Source organism: Haematobia irritans, chromosome 2, assembly GCF_050003625.1.
Source record: "Haematobia irritans isolate KBUSLIRL chromosome 2, ASM5000362v1, whole genome shotgun sequence".
Lineage (NCBI taxonomy): Eukaryota > Metazoa > Arthropoda > Insecta > Diptera > Muscidae > Haematobia > Haematobia irritans.
Window position 1 is genome coordinate 69743845 of NC_134398.1, and position 12434 is coordinate 69756278.

The 12434-nt window shown below is 34.5% G+C and overlaps 1 protein-coding gene across 1 annotated transcript in view; it reads right to left on the reverse strand.

Annotated features, from left to right (window-relative positions):
- LOC142225452 (alpha-tocopherol transfer protein) overlaps positions 1-11282 on the reverse strand; it is a 31650-nt gene extending 20368 nt beyond the window's left edge. The window contains exon 1 of the mRNA XM_075295210.1: positions 11125-11282. The gene's annotated coding sequence lies outside the window, so the exon portion shown is untranslated. The remainder of the gene's footprint in view (positions 1-11124) is intronic.
- Between the last annotated feature and the right edge of the window lie 1152 nt (positions 11283-12434).

Here is a 12434-nt window from a genome sequence, read left to right on the forward strand (position 1 = left end):
AAAATTCTCTTCCATAAAAAGATCTAATTGTTAGGCCGAGTCACTCAATTTAAAGATAAAACGATTTCATTGGACATTTTATCGACTTTTGCACAAGGAAAAAAACTTTACATCCGAGAAATGCGACTTCTATGCTAAGCAAAATTCGCATACGTATTTTAAGGACACGAAACCTTTGGCCTCACAACAATAGTTTTTACAGTGTAAAAAAAATTTTGTAGGTTGAAAGAATTTAGCCATTTGTGGTCGAATTTACACATTTTACAAAATTCTGAACTAAACTATGCGAAATACGAATTTATTAAATCTTTATGCTTTATTTATGTATAATGTTCGCACCTTTTGAATTCATTTAAGGCACACAAAAACAAATATTAAAGTCAAGGAAACTTTCTTATATTGGAGAAATTTTAACTAAAACATAATAATTTCTGAAATATAGTACACTTTTCTTTTTTTTTAATATCTACAAAGGTGGGCACATATAAATTGATATAACACATTTTGGAAATTTTTTCTTAGTACAGGGTATTATCTAACTTATTCGTATTTCCCCGGGTAATCCTTAAAAAAATATATATTTTTTTTGAAATATATTGAATCCGTTTTATGCACTTTTAACTAAATCAGAAAAATTCAAAATTCGTCAAATCTGTTTTATGATAAAGCCAAAAATTTGATATGCTTAAGTCTAAATATTATTTAATATTATTATTAGAATGAGTATTCGGAGTAAAGGTAAGTACTATGTTCGCTTTTCGCGTTGAAATTTTCGTGGTTACTTTATTAAAACAGCTCAATACAAAGCAGATAAATTGACTCAATTGATGCGCAGTTTCTTGTTCCTCTAGATTTCGACAAGACGTTACAGGAATAAGTTTGTTATCAATTATAATTTTGGTTATTTAAAGAAAAGTAATCGCGAAAATAAAGTGGTTTTCAACTCGAACACCGAACATAGTACCCACCTTAAGAGAGTAGGCATACGGAAACAAGAGAATAGACATTTGAAAAAAAAAAACAGCATGTGTTTTCGCCTTGAGAGCGGCATTTTATGTATGTGTGGTAGGCTGTCCATCAGTGCTGCCGCTACTACTTCAATCGAAGTATTTTGCTTCATTTTCACAAAATTTACTTCGTCACTCCTTCTTCCAAAAATCTGCTTCACTTTTTGTTCTGCTTCAAATTTTTTAATTTTTCCCCATATTCCTTTAATTACGATGAACATAGCGGTTATAATCATTGAATTATTAACCTATGTGGACCAATTTTTGCATAGTTCTTAGAGACCATATACTTACACCATGTACCAAATTTCAGCTGGATCGGGTGAAATTTGCTTCTCTTAGAGTCCCGGCAAGCCAAAATTGGGGGTTGGTTTATATAGGGGCTATACGTAAAAGTGGACAGATATGGCCAATTTGCAATACCATCCCACCTACATCAATACCAACTACTTGTGCCAAGTTTCAAGTCGATAGCTTCTTCAGACGGACGGACGGACGGACATGCTCAGATCGACTAAGAATTTCACCACGACCCAGAATTTATGTACTTTATGGGGTCTTAGAGCAATATTTCGGTGTGTTACAAACGGAGGGTATAATAAAATGAATTCTATTGTTTTGTTTTCAAAAATGTATGCTACTTCAATTTTATTCAATCTACTCCACTTTTTTCCAAAATCTACTTCACTCAATTTTTCACTAGTGGCAGCACTGCTGTCCATTACATCACTTTTAAAGAGAACATGTTCTCTTTTTGTGTTCGTATCTTTTTGTCCACTCTCTTTTTTTGGTGCCGTATTTTTATGTCCAACTGTGCTCTTTATGTACTCTATTTCAAAAAAATCCTAGATTGATGGAATTTTATTTATTTAGTAGGAATTCACCACTAATTGTTTACCGCACAGAAAAAATATCACCAAAATATTTCCAATTAAAAAGTTAATTGAAGTTGAAAATTTTTTCAATTAATAAATTAATTGATACAATTAACTTTTTAATCATGATAGAAACATTACGTTAATTAAGTCAATGATTGAAAATTTTAAAATTTGTAATTAAAAAATTAATTGATACAATTAACTTTTTAATCTAATTCGGAAGACTAATTAAAAATGTATTTCAAACAATCATTTGTTAATCCAAATAAAAACTCTAAGCCAATTCAGAAAGTAATTAAAAATAGTTACCTTTTTTAATTAATAAATTAATTGAGTTTTGCAATCAACATCAATTAAATTTTTAATTGAATCAATTAAAAAATTAATTGAAATTTGCTGAAAAAATCAATTAATTTTTTAATCAAGAATTTTTTCTATGCCCAATTAAAACTGTGATTGATACTATCATTTTCGTGATTGAAGACATTTCAATTAAAAAATTAATTGGATCAATTAATTTGGTGATTGAATCAGAAAAAATTTTTTTTGTGTGCGGGTTAAATCTGTTGACAAATTAAAGGCCGGAACACAATTGCGACGTTTCGACGTACGGCGTAAAAATTAGAAATTGATGTAATTGAACGTACGACGTAAATACGTCAATACGTTGTCGTCGTCAATTTATTTTGTTTATTTTTTAAGAAAATGTGATTCTTTTTGTTTTCTATTGTTTTATTATATATTTATTTCGTTGTTTCTATCATTAGAAACTATTATTATTTTAATTTTAACATCAATAAAATTATTAATTATTTAATAAAGAATTTTTTTTATTGTAAACTGTTTTTTAGTTAAAATGTTCTCTTTTTTTAACGCGAAAGTTCTCTTTTGAAAATTATCCATATGGAAACCCTAATATGTGGACATGTGTTTTGTTTATCATTTCGGCATTATGGGCACAATTTTTTTCTTGGTTCGTTATAAGAAATCGGAACGTACGAGGAGTAAATCAAAATATTCAGGCAAAGGAAATTAAAAAAACAAAAACGGTGGAAAATATACAGTAGTAAAAAAACTGTTCACGCCTAAATAAATTTATGTGTATATTATAAACTTATTTATGTATGACTCAACGTTCTTTTGTTAGAGTTTTCGAATTCCATCTAATTTTACAATTATTAATCGAGCTTTATGGACAGATTTAGACTAAGGAACATGATTAATAGAGTCATTGAAAAGAAAACACCAGATACAAATCTATACACGCCCGGATTGTATGTGTTGCTATACGGGCGAATGAATCTTTCCACAGCCTTTAGTATAGATCAGGCTGGGAGATATAACTCAATTTTGGGCTCCTTTATGCTAACTCCTTATGGAGAAAACACTTGGGAATTTTCCTCTTACAAATTGAATCATCTTTTCTCCCACTGTACATCATCTTTTCTCCCACTGGACATCATCTTTTCATATAACTACAAGTCCCTTAGTCTTATTATACCCTCCACCATAGGATGGGGGGTACATTAACTTTGTCATTCCGTTTGTAACTCATCGAAATATTGCTCTAAGACCCCATAAAGTATATATACTCTGGTCGTGGTGAAATTCTTAGTCGATCTGAGCATGTCCGTCCGTCTGTTGAAATCACGCTAACTTCCGAACGGAACAATCTATCGACTTGAAACTTGGCACAAGTAGTTGTTATTGAGGTAGGTCGGATGGTATTGCAAATGGGTCATATCGGTCCACTTTTACGTATAGCCCCCATATAAACGGACCCCCAAATTTGGCTTGCGAATCCTCTAAGAGAAGCAAATTTCATCCGATCCAGCTGAAATTTGGTACATGGTGTTAGTATATGGTCCCTAACAACCATGCAAAAATTGGTCCACTTCGGTCCATAATTATATATAGCCCCCATATAAACCGATCCCCAGATTTGGTTTGCGGAGCCTCTAAGAGAAGCAAATTTCATCCGAACCGGCTGAAATTTGGTACATGGTGTTAGTATACGGTCTCTAACAATCATGCAAAAATTGGTCCACGTCTGTCCATAACTATATATAGCCCCTATATAAACCGATCCCCTGATTTGGCTTGCGGAGCCTCTAAGAGAAGCAAATTTCATCCGATCCGGCTGAAATTTGGTACATGGTCTCTAAAGACCATACAAAAATTGGTCCACATCGGTCCATAATTATATGTAGGCCCCATATAAAGCGATATCCAGATTTGACCTCCGGAGCCTCTTGGAAGACCAAAAATTCATCTGATTCAGTTCAAATTTGGTACGTGGTGTTAATATATGGCCTCAAACACCCATGCAAAAATTGGTCGAAATCGGTCCATAATTATATATAGCCCCCATATAAACCGATCCCCAGATTTGAATTCATCTAAGTGGTGAACAATCGAACAGTGCTTTTTGTTTCTCCAGTCAACAACAACAACATGTGACAACGTACAGAAACTGGTTTCAAGGAGACAATAACAATTCAAACGCGTACATTAGTAGTGTTTTTCCTAGTTTTTACGACGGGCTCTTCTTTGCTTATTATATTTCATGTTAGCCTGATACCGAAACAGGCAATTAACGTCCAAATGCATTATATCTAATTTTACAATTATTAATCGAGCTTTATGGACAGATTTAGATTAAGGAACATGATTAATAGAGTCATTGAAAAGAAAACGCCAGATACAAATCCATACACGCCTGGACTGTACATGTTTCGATTCGGGAGAATGAATCTTTCCACAGCCCTTAGTATAGATCTGGCTGGGAGAGATAACTCAATTTTGGGCTCCTGTATGCTAACTCCTTTTTTTTGAATTCCTTCCAATATTTCAAACTTTTATACCAAAAACAGGTTTTTGTTACAATTTTTTTGCAATAAAAAAAATAATATTTTATCCAAAAGCTCTGTCCATTTCGTTTATATCAAGCACTGTTCTTTTCTGACTGTAAATCTTTAATAACCCACATTTCGAAGTTTCATTATAAAAATTTAATATAGTATAAATATAAATGTGTAAATTAAAAAAAAGTGTTCGATCGGAGCAGGTATTGAACCCACGACCCTTTGCGTGCAAGGCAGACATGCTAACCACTGCTCCACGTGGCAAACAAATGTATGTTTCTGTTAAATAATGTTATGTTTGCATGGGCTCGTGGGCGCTACAAACTATGCTATATAAATGTAACTTATAACGGTAATTATCTGCTGGTGACTATAACAGCTACGTAGCCCAGTGGATAGTGTGTTGGCTTACAAACTGTATGGTCCTCGGTTCGATTCTCCGCCCAGGCGAAAGGTAAAATTTATAAAATCGAATAATTTCTTCAACATTATTTGTGCCAAGAACTAAAAAATTTCGTGGAAGTGAAAATTATGTAAGGGAATGAGAATGGGAAAAATTCTTCCAAGCATATAATATTTGTGGGCTCAAAATGCTTCCAAACATACAATATGTTCTCAATAAAACAAACATATTAATAATTCGGCAGTATTCAATAATATATGTGCATCCTGCAAAATATGTTTGGAACATATGTTAGAGAAGCGATTTTTTTTTGAGGGTGCTGTTACTGCGTTATGCAAATTCTCTCGGGCACCATCTTTATTTCTTTTCTTTTCTTTTTATACCCTCTCTCTCTGTCTGACATTACTAAATGTATATATGATTATATTTCTAAAGTAATACATATATGTCTTGACGCCAAAATACATTACATTACAACAAGTATATACGGCCGTAAGTACGGCCAGGCCGAATATTTTGTACCCTCCACCATGGATTGCGTAGAAACTTCTACGAAAGACTGTCATCCACAAATTTCAACTCACTCGGATGAAATTTGCTCCTCAAAGAGGCTCCAAAACCAAATCTCGGGATCGGTTTATATGGGGTCTATAAACGATTATGGACTGATATGGACCACTTTTGGCATGGTTGTTAAATATCATATACTACCACCACGTACCACTGTGCCACCGTGGTGCAATGGTTAGCATGCCCGCCTTGCATACACAAGGTCGTGGGTTCGATTCCTGCTTCGACCGAACACCAAAAAGTTTTTCAGCGGTGGATTATTACATTTCTGAGGGTTTCAAAGCTTCTCTAAGTGCACGCTCACAAAAAATCGCTTCTGTAACATATACTCCCAAACATATTTTGCTTCAAGCATATACATTTTTGGGTATTGCCCAAACATTTATATGTTTGATCTCTTCCAATATATAATATGTTTGAAAGCATATTGGTCTAAACAATATATGTTTGGGTAGTCTAAGTTCCAAACATTTTGTATTTTTGCATCCAAATTCAATAATATTGTCTTCCAAAAAACAATATGTTATTATGTGAACATATAATATGTTTGGAAGCATTTTGCACCCAAAAATATTATATGCTTTAAAAAAATTCTCCCAAACAATATTGTGCTCAAAATTTTATTTATTTATTTATATATTTACAATCATAATGAATTATGAAAATAAACAGGTAATATAGGTGCTAACAACATAGGTTTTCGACCTGAATGCTCAAAATTTTGTTTCTGCCCAATTGTATATTCCCCCACATCTTTCTCACTTCCACGAGATTTTTTAGTTCTTAGCACCTTTTTCTGTAATACAAACATTGTAGAAGAATTATTCAATTGTATGATTTTTTTTATTTTAATTTTACCTTTTGCCGGACGGGGATTCGAACAGCGGACCACACAGTTTGTAAGGATCAAAGAAGTAGCTGATCAATTGCCCAAGGAAAAATAAAATGTTAATTTTGTAATAACAAGCAACAACCACCAACTTAATTCAATATCGCTCCCTTTTAATAGCGCTCCAAGCTACTAAACACATATATGTTTATAGGCTATTTCTAAATTAATATATGTTTGCATCCAAGCATATTATATTTAAAAACATTTTATGTCCCAAACATAATATTTTCTAACATATTAACATATATGTCCCAAACATGTTATGCTAGTTTATGAACATTATATGCTTGCACTCAAAAATATTGTGTTTAAAAATTTGTGTTCCAAACATATAATGTTTATAGCCAAACATATGAAAAACAGCCTTTTTCATCCGTGTGGTTTCACTATAACGTGAAACGCCGTTCGGACTCGGCTATAAAAAGGAGGTCCCTTGTCATTGAGCTTAACATGGAATCGGGCAGCACTCAGTGATAAGAGAGAAGTTCACCAATGTGGTATCACAATGGACTGAATAGTCTAAGTGAGCCTGATACATCGGGCTACCACCTAACCTAACCTAACCTAACCTAACGTACCAAATTTCAACCAGATCGGATGAATTTTGCTTCACCACCGGAGGTCAAATCTGGCGGTCGGTTTATATGGGAGCTATATATAATTATGGGCCGATGTGGACCAATTTTTGCACGGTTGTTAGAGACCATATACTAACACCATGTACCAAATTTCATCCGGATCAGATGAACTTTGCTTCTCTTAGTGGCTCCGCAAGCCAAATCGGGGGATCGGTTTATATGGGTGCTATATATAATTATGGACCGATGTGGACCAATATTTGCATGGTTGTTAGAGACTAATATAATTATGGACTGATAGGAACCAATTCCTGCATGGTTATTGGATACCATATACTAACATCAAGTACCAAATTTCAACCGAATTGGAAGTATTTTGCTCTTCCAAGATGCTCCGGAGGTCAAATATGGGGATCGGTTTATATGGGGCCTATATATAATTATGGACCGACATCGACCAATTTTTGCATGGGTGTTTGAGGACATATATTAACATCACGTACCAAATTTCAACTCAATCAGATGAATTTTGGTCTTCCAAGAGGCTCCGGAGGTCAAATCTGGTGATCGGTTTATGTGGGGACTATATATAATTATGGACATCATGTACCAAATTTCAGCCGGATCAGATGAACTTTGCTTCTCTTAGTGGCTCCGCAAGCCTATATATAATTATGGACCGATGTGGACCAATTTTTGCACGGTTGTTAGAGACCATATACTAACACCATGTACCAAATTTCAGCCGGATCAGATGAACTTTGCTTCTCTTAGTGGCTCCGCAAGCCAAATCGGGGGATCGGTTTATATGGGTGCTATATATAATTATGGACCGATGTGGACCAATTTTTGCATGGTTGTTAGAGACCATATACTAATACCATGTACCAAATTTCAGCCGGATCGGATGAAATTTGCTTCTCTTAGAGGCCTCGCAAGCCAAATTTGGGGGTCCGTTTATATTGGGGCTATACGTAAAAGTGGACCGATATGGCCCATTTGCAATACCATCCGACCTATATCAATAACAACTACATGTGCCAAGTTTCAAGTCGATAGCTTGTTTCGTTCGGAAGTTAGCGTGATTTCAACAGACGGACGGACGGACATGCTCAGAACATCCAAACATTTTAAAATAGTTAATGAACATTATATGCTTGCTGTTAAAAATAATCTGCCAAAAATTAAGTCCGAAACATATATTTTATGTATCGAAACATTTGAGAAAAATAATCTAATAACTATCGTTTTCAACTTTGGTGTGCTTGTCTTTCGGTCTTATCTATCTTTGTTACTTCGGAGTAGCGTTGCAATATTCTTTTAATCCATTCCACATTAGACATAATTAGAATTTATTCATTTGGATCATTCTCTTCTTCTTCTATTGTTTAACTTCAATGTACATACAGTTCCCAAGGTGTGTCACGTTTATATGAACTGGAGTCAAAATCAGATTCCGAATTGTGGAAGCGACTAAACCACAGACTTTTTAAATGCTATATCCGTCAAAAATGACCGTCAGTATCAAACGCTGAGTTTCCTGTATATAGAGACGTTAGACGTATCACATCAGAAGACGACACAGTCATTCAGCCCACCTGGCGAACCACAAAGCCAAAATGTGATCGGCTTACATAATACTTAGTAAATCTTCGAACTTTCGTTGATTAGATAGAATTCCACGTCCTTTGGAATTTGAAACTATAATTAAATTGCTTATTTTATATTGAATTATTGGAAGATCATGTTATGATAACGAGATTATATATTGCTTTCAGACCATATGTCTTACATATGAAATTGTCATGAAAACAATATGGGCAGAATAAAGGGTGATACAGTCAAAATTTGGTCAAGGGAAAACGCGTGTAAATCGGTGAAATCGTTTATTTAAAAAATCAAATTAAATTTCTTTTTCAAGTTCAATTAGTATAAAATTCAGGAAAAATATTCAGTTAGGCTTTCGCTTTTCCAAATCCGAATTGCCGGGCCTCACGCTTGACACCTGCCATCAGATTTTGTACAACCACCTTGTCCACCTTCTTCGCCGCAGAAAGCCAGTTTGCCTTGAACTGCTGCTCGTCCTTAGCAGTTTTTTTGGTCTTCTTTAGGTTCCGCTTGACAATAGCCCAGTATTTCTCAATTGGGCGGAGCTCTGGCGTGTTGGGAGGGCTCTTGTCCTTGGGAACCACCTGCACGTTGTTGGCGGCGTACCACTCCATGGCCTTTTTACCGTAATGGCAAGATGCCAAATCCGGCCAAAACAGTACGGAACAACCGTGTTTCTTCAGGAAAGGCAGCAGACGTTTATTCAAACACTCTTTCACGTAAATTTCTTGGTTGACAGTCCCGGAAGCTATGAAAATGCTGCTTTTCAAGCCACAGGTACAGATGGCTTGCCAAACCAGATATTTCTTTGCGAACTTTGACAGTTTTATGTGCTTGAAAATATCTGCTACCTTTCCCCTTCCTTTTGCCGTATAAAACTCCTGTCCCGGAAGCTGCTTGTAGTCGGCTTTGACGTAGGTTTCGTCGTCCATTACCACGCAGTCAAACTTCGTCAGCATCGTCGTGTACAGCCTCCGGGATCGCGCTTTGGCCGTCGTATTTTGTTTATCATCGCGCTTTGGAGTCACTACCTTCTTGTAAGTCGATAGTCCGGCTCGTTTTTTGGCTCGATGCGCGGTTGTAGACGATACACCCAGCTTATTTGCGGCATCTCGGAGAGAGAGGTTAGGATTTCGCTTGAAACTACCGGCAACACTCTTTGTCGTTTCAGCGGCTTCCGGTTTTCGATTTCCCCCCGATCCAGACTTCCTGGCTGTCGACAAACGTTCCACAAACACTTTAATTACATTTGTAACGGTTGATTTGGCAACTTTTAGCGATTTTGCCAGCTTTGCGTGCGAGTAGCTCGGATTTTCGCGATGCGCGAGCAAAATTTTGATACGCTGCTCTTCTTGCTTGGACGGCATTTTGACAACTGAAGAGTGAATTCCAAAATCAAAATAGGAGCAACATTCTACACACACACACCTTCAAAATGAGGGGTGTACAGGTTTTTTAAATGCAAAATTGAAAGAAATACGTCAAGTTTATATTGACCAAATTTTGACCGTATCACCCTTTATTCTTATCAAGGCTTTAAGAATCTAAGTAGGTCAAACTTAGGCGATAATAAGAATTTATTTTGTAATACTTTATACACCAGTGTTCCCCAAACCAATGATGGCTACTTTTATGTGATTTAATGTGTTTCATAATCTAATTCTGAAACTATATTGAGCTTGCATTAGAACAATAGGTTCGGGCCAGGAGAATGTGTGTCGATTCATCAAAAAGTTATGCGCACATATGTATAATATTGTGCTAAAATTAAAGTGAAATTCCTGCGGTTGTTGTTGTTGCAATAGCAATTTTGCACCACTTCCGTATCCAAAAAGAACATTTACACAATTGTTTTGGCGACGTTTTTGTTGCTGGGTAATTTAAGTTAAATTAAATTGGACTAGGCTATCCAATTGTGGCTAACTGTTATAACAGGATACACTGAGTCTACCAGAGTCCTTATGATAAAGCTTGATAAACTATTTCGCATATCATTGAGTACTGTCCGTTTCTATATTTATGAAATCGTATGTGGGTATGTTTGAATTAAGGTTGATAATTAAATTAAATTATTTCAGATTTGACACCCATTTAAATAGATATAATTATTATTAAACAAAAGCTATATTCAAACAATGTATATACAGTTTATCGAAGTAATTCACATTTCCAAAGTAGGTTTATTTATTTTATATGTACTCATTATTTTGTACTTATTCTCTTGTATATTTTGTTAAATGTTTACTTAGCAATTTTGCATTACATTAAAAAAATGTTTAACAAATCACTTAATCACTTAGTACACATTAATCCAGTATATGTACCTTTATTTACACAGGCCTTTTGCTGTTTAAATGCAATTCACAATTTCTATTGTTGACAATATAAAACGTTACTAAAAATTTTCAACAAATACGAACTTATCAAGAACGAATAGCATCCGAACCGTCTGCCTTATCTTAAGTAAAGCTTAGAATAAACTAAATACAATTTTCCAGAAGTTCAATTCTAAATGGAATATGAATCCCTTTGTACCCCACATGAGTGCATGAGAGAGAGAGCCTATGAAATGATAACGGCTCATTCTTGTTCACAATGAAATTATTTTACATGCCCATATCAAAGCTGAGAGATGAAATGAATGAATCGACTGCAGCCAGAACAAATGCCCAGCTGAACAATGGTGAGTGATAGTGCAGTTTCAGAAGTGATATCTAACAGATGTAAAAGTTGTATTGCAGGAAATCGCGATCAGTATGCTAGGCTAGAGCTAGATGCTTTTAGAACAAACTGCAAGCCAGAGATGGTATATGTTAAATGCTACGAATGTAGTAAAGAGAATTTCAATTTAGCTCAAATATATTGTTAAGACTTAAGAAGGCTTTCACGTTATAACTTCAAATATAAATAAAGATTTATAATAAATATGCCCGTATGGATGTGCTGAAGAAAGCTATTACACTAGAATGGACCAAAGTATATATTCATGCAGCTTGCAACTAATTGTTTAGACCTAATCTGAGCAATAGACAAGAAAAAACTTATTCATATCGGGCAAAAGTATAAGGTTTCTGAAATATATATTACTTTTATACAATCAATAAAAAATATGTTCACTTTAACGTAGCTCATAATCAACATATTGCAAAAAAAAAACAAACCTGACCCAGATCTATAAATCTTGTGATTACTTTAATAGCTTTTATATAATAATAATTATTAAATCTTATAAACATTAATGTTCTCTATTTATATGTTATATATTTACTTGACATGGTATATTTTATAAAAAAAAACATTGCTCATAGTATCTTTGATTTTATTGTACACGCAAAGAAAAAAAAACGTTTGGAAAACGTGTACCGAAAACGTTTTTCTTTTGTTAGAGTTTTTTGAATTGCTTCGAAAATTTTAAACTGTTATCACCAAAAAAATTCGTTTGTTCCTTAATCTATATCTGTCCATAAAGCTCGAAAAATAATTGTATAATTAGATATAATGCATTTGGACGTCAATTGCCTGTTTTCGGTATCACACGCAAAGAAAAAAAACGTTTGGAAAACGTGTACCGAAAACGTTTTTCTTTTGTTTGAGTTTTTTGAATTGCTTCGAAAATTTTAAACTTTTATCACCA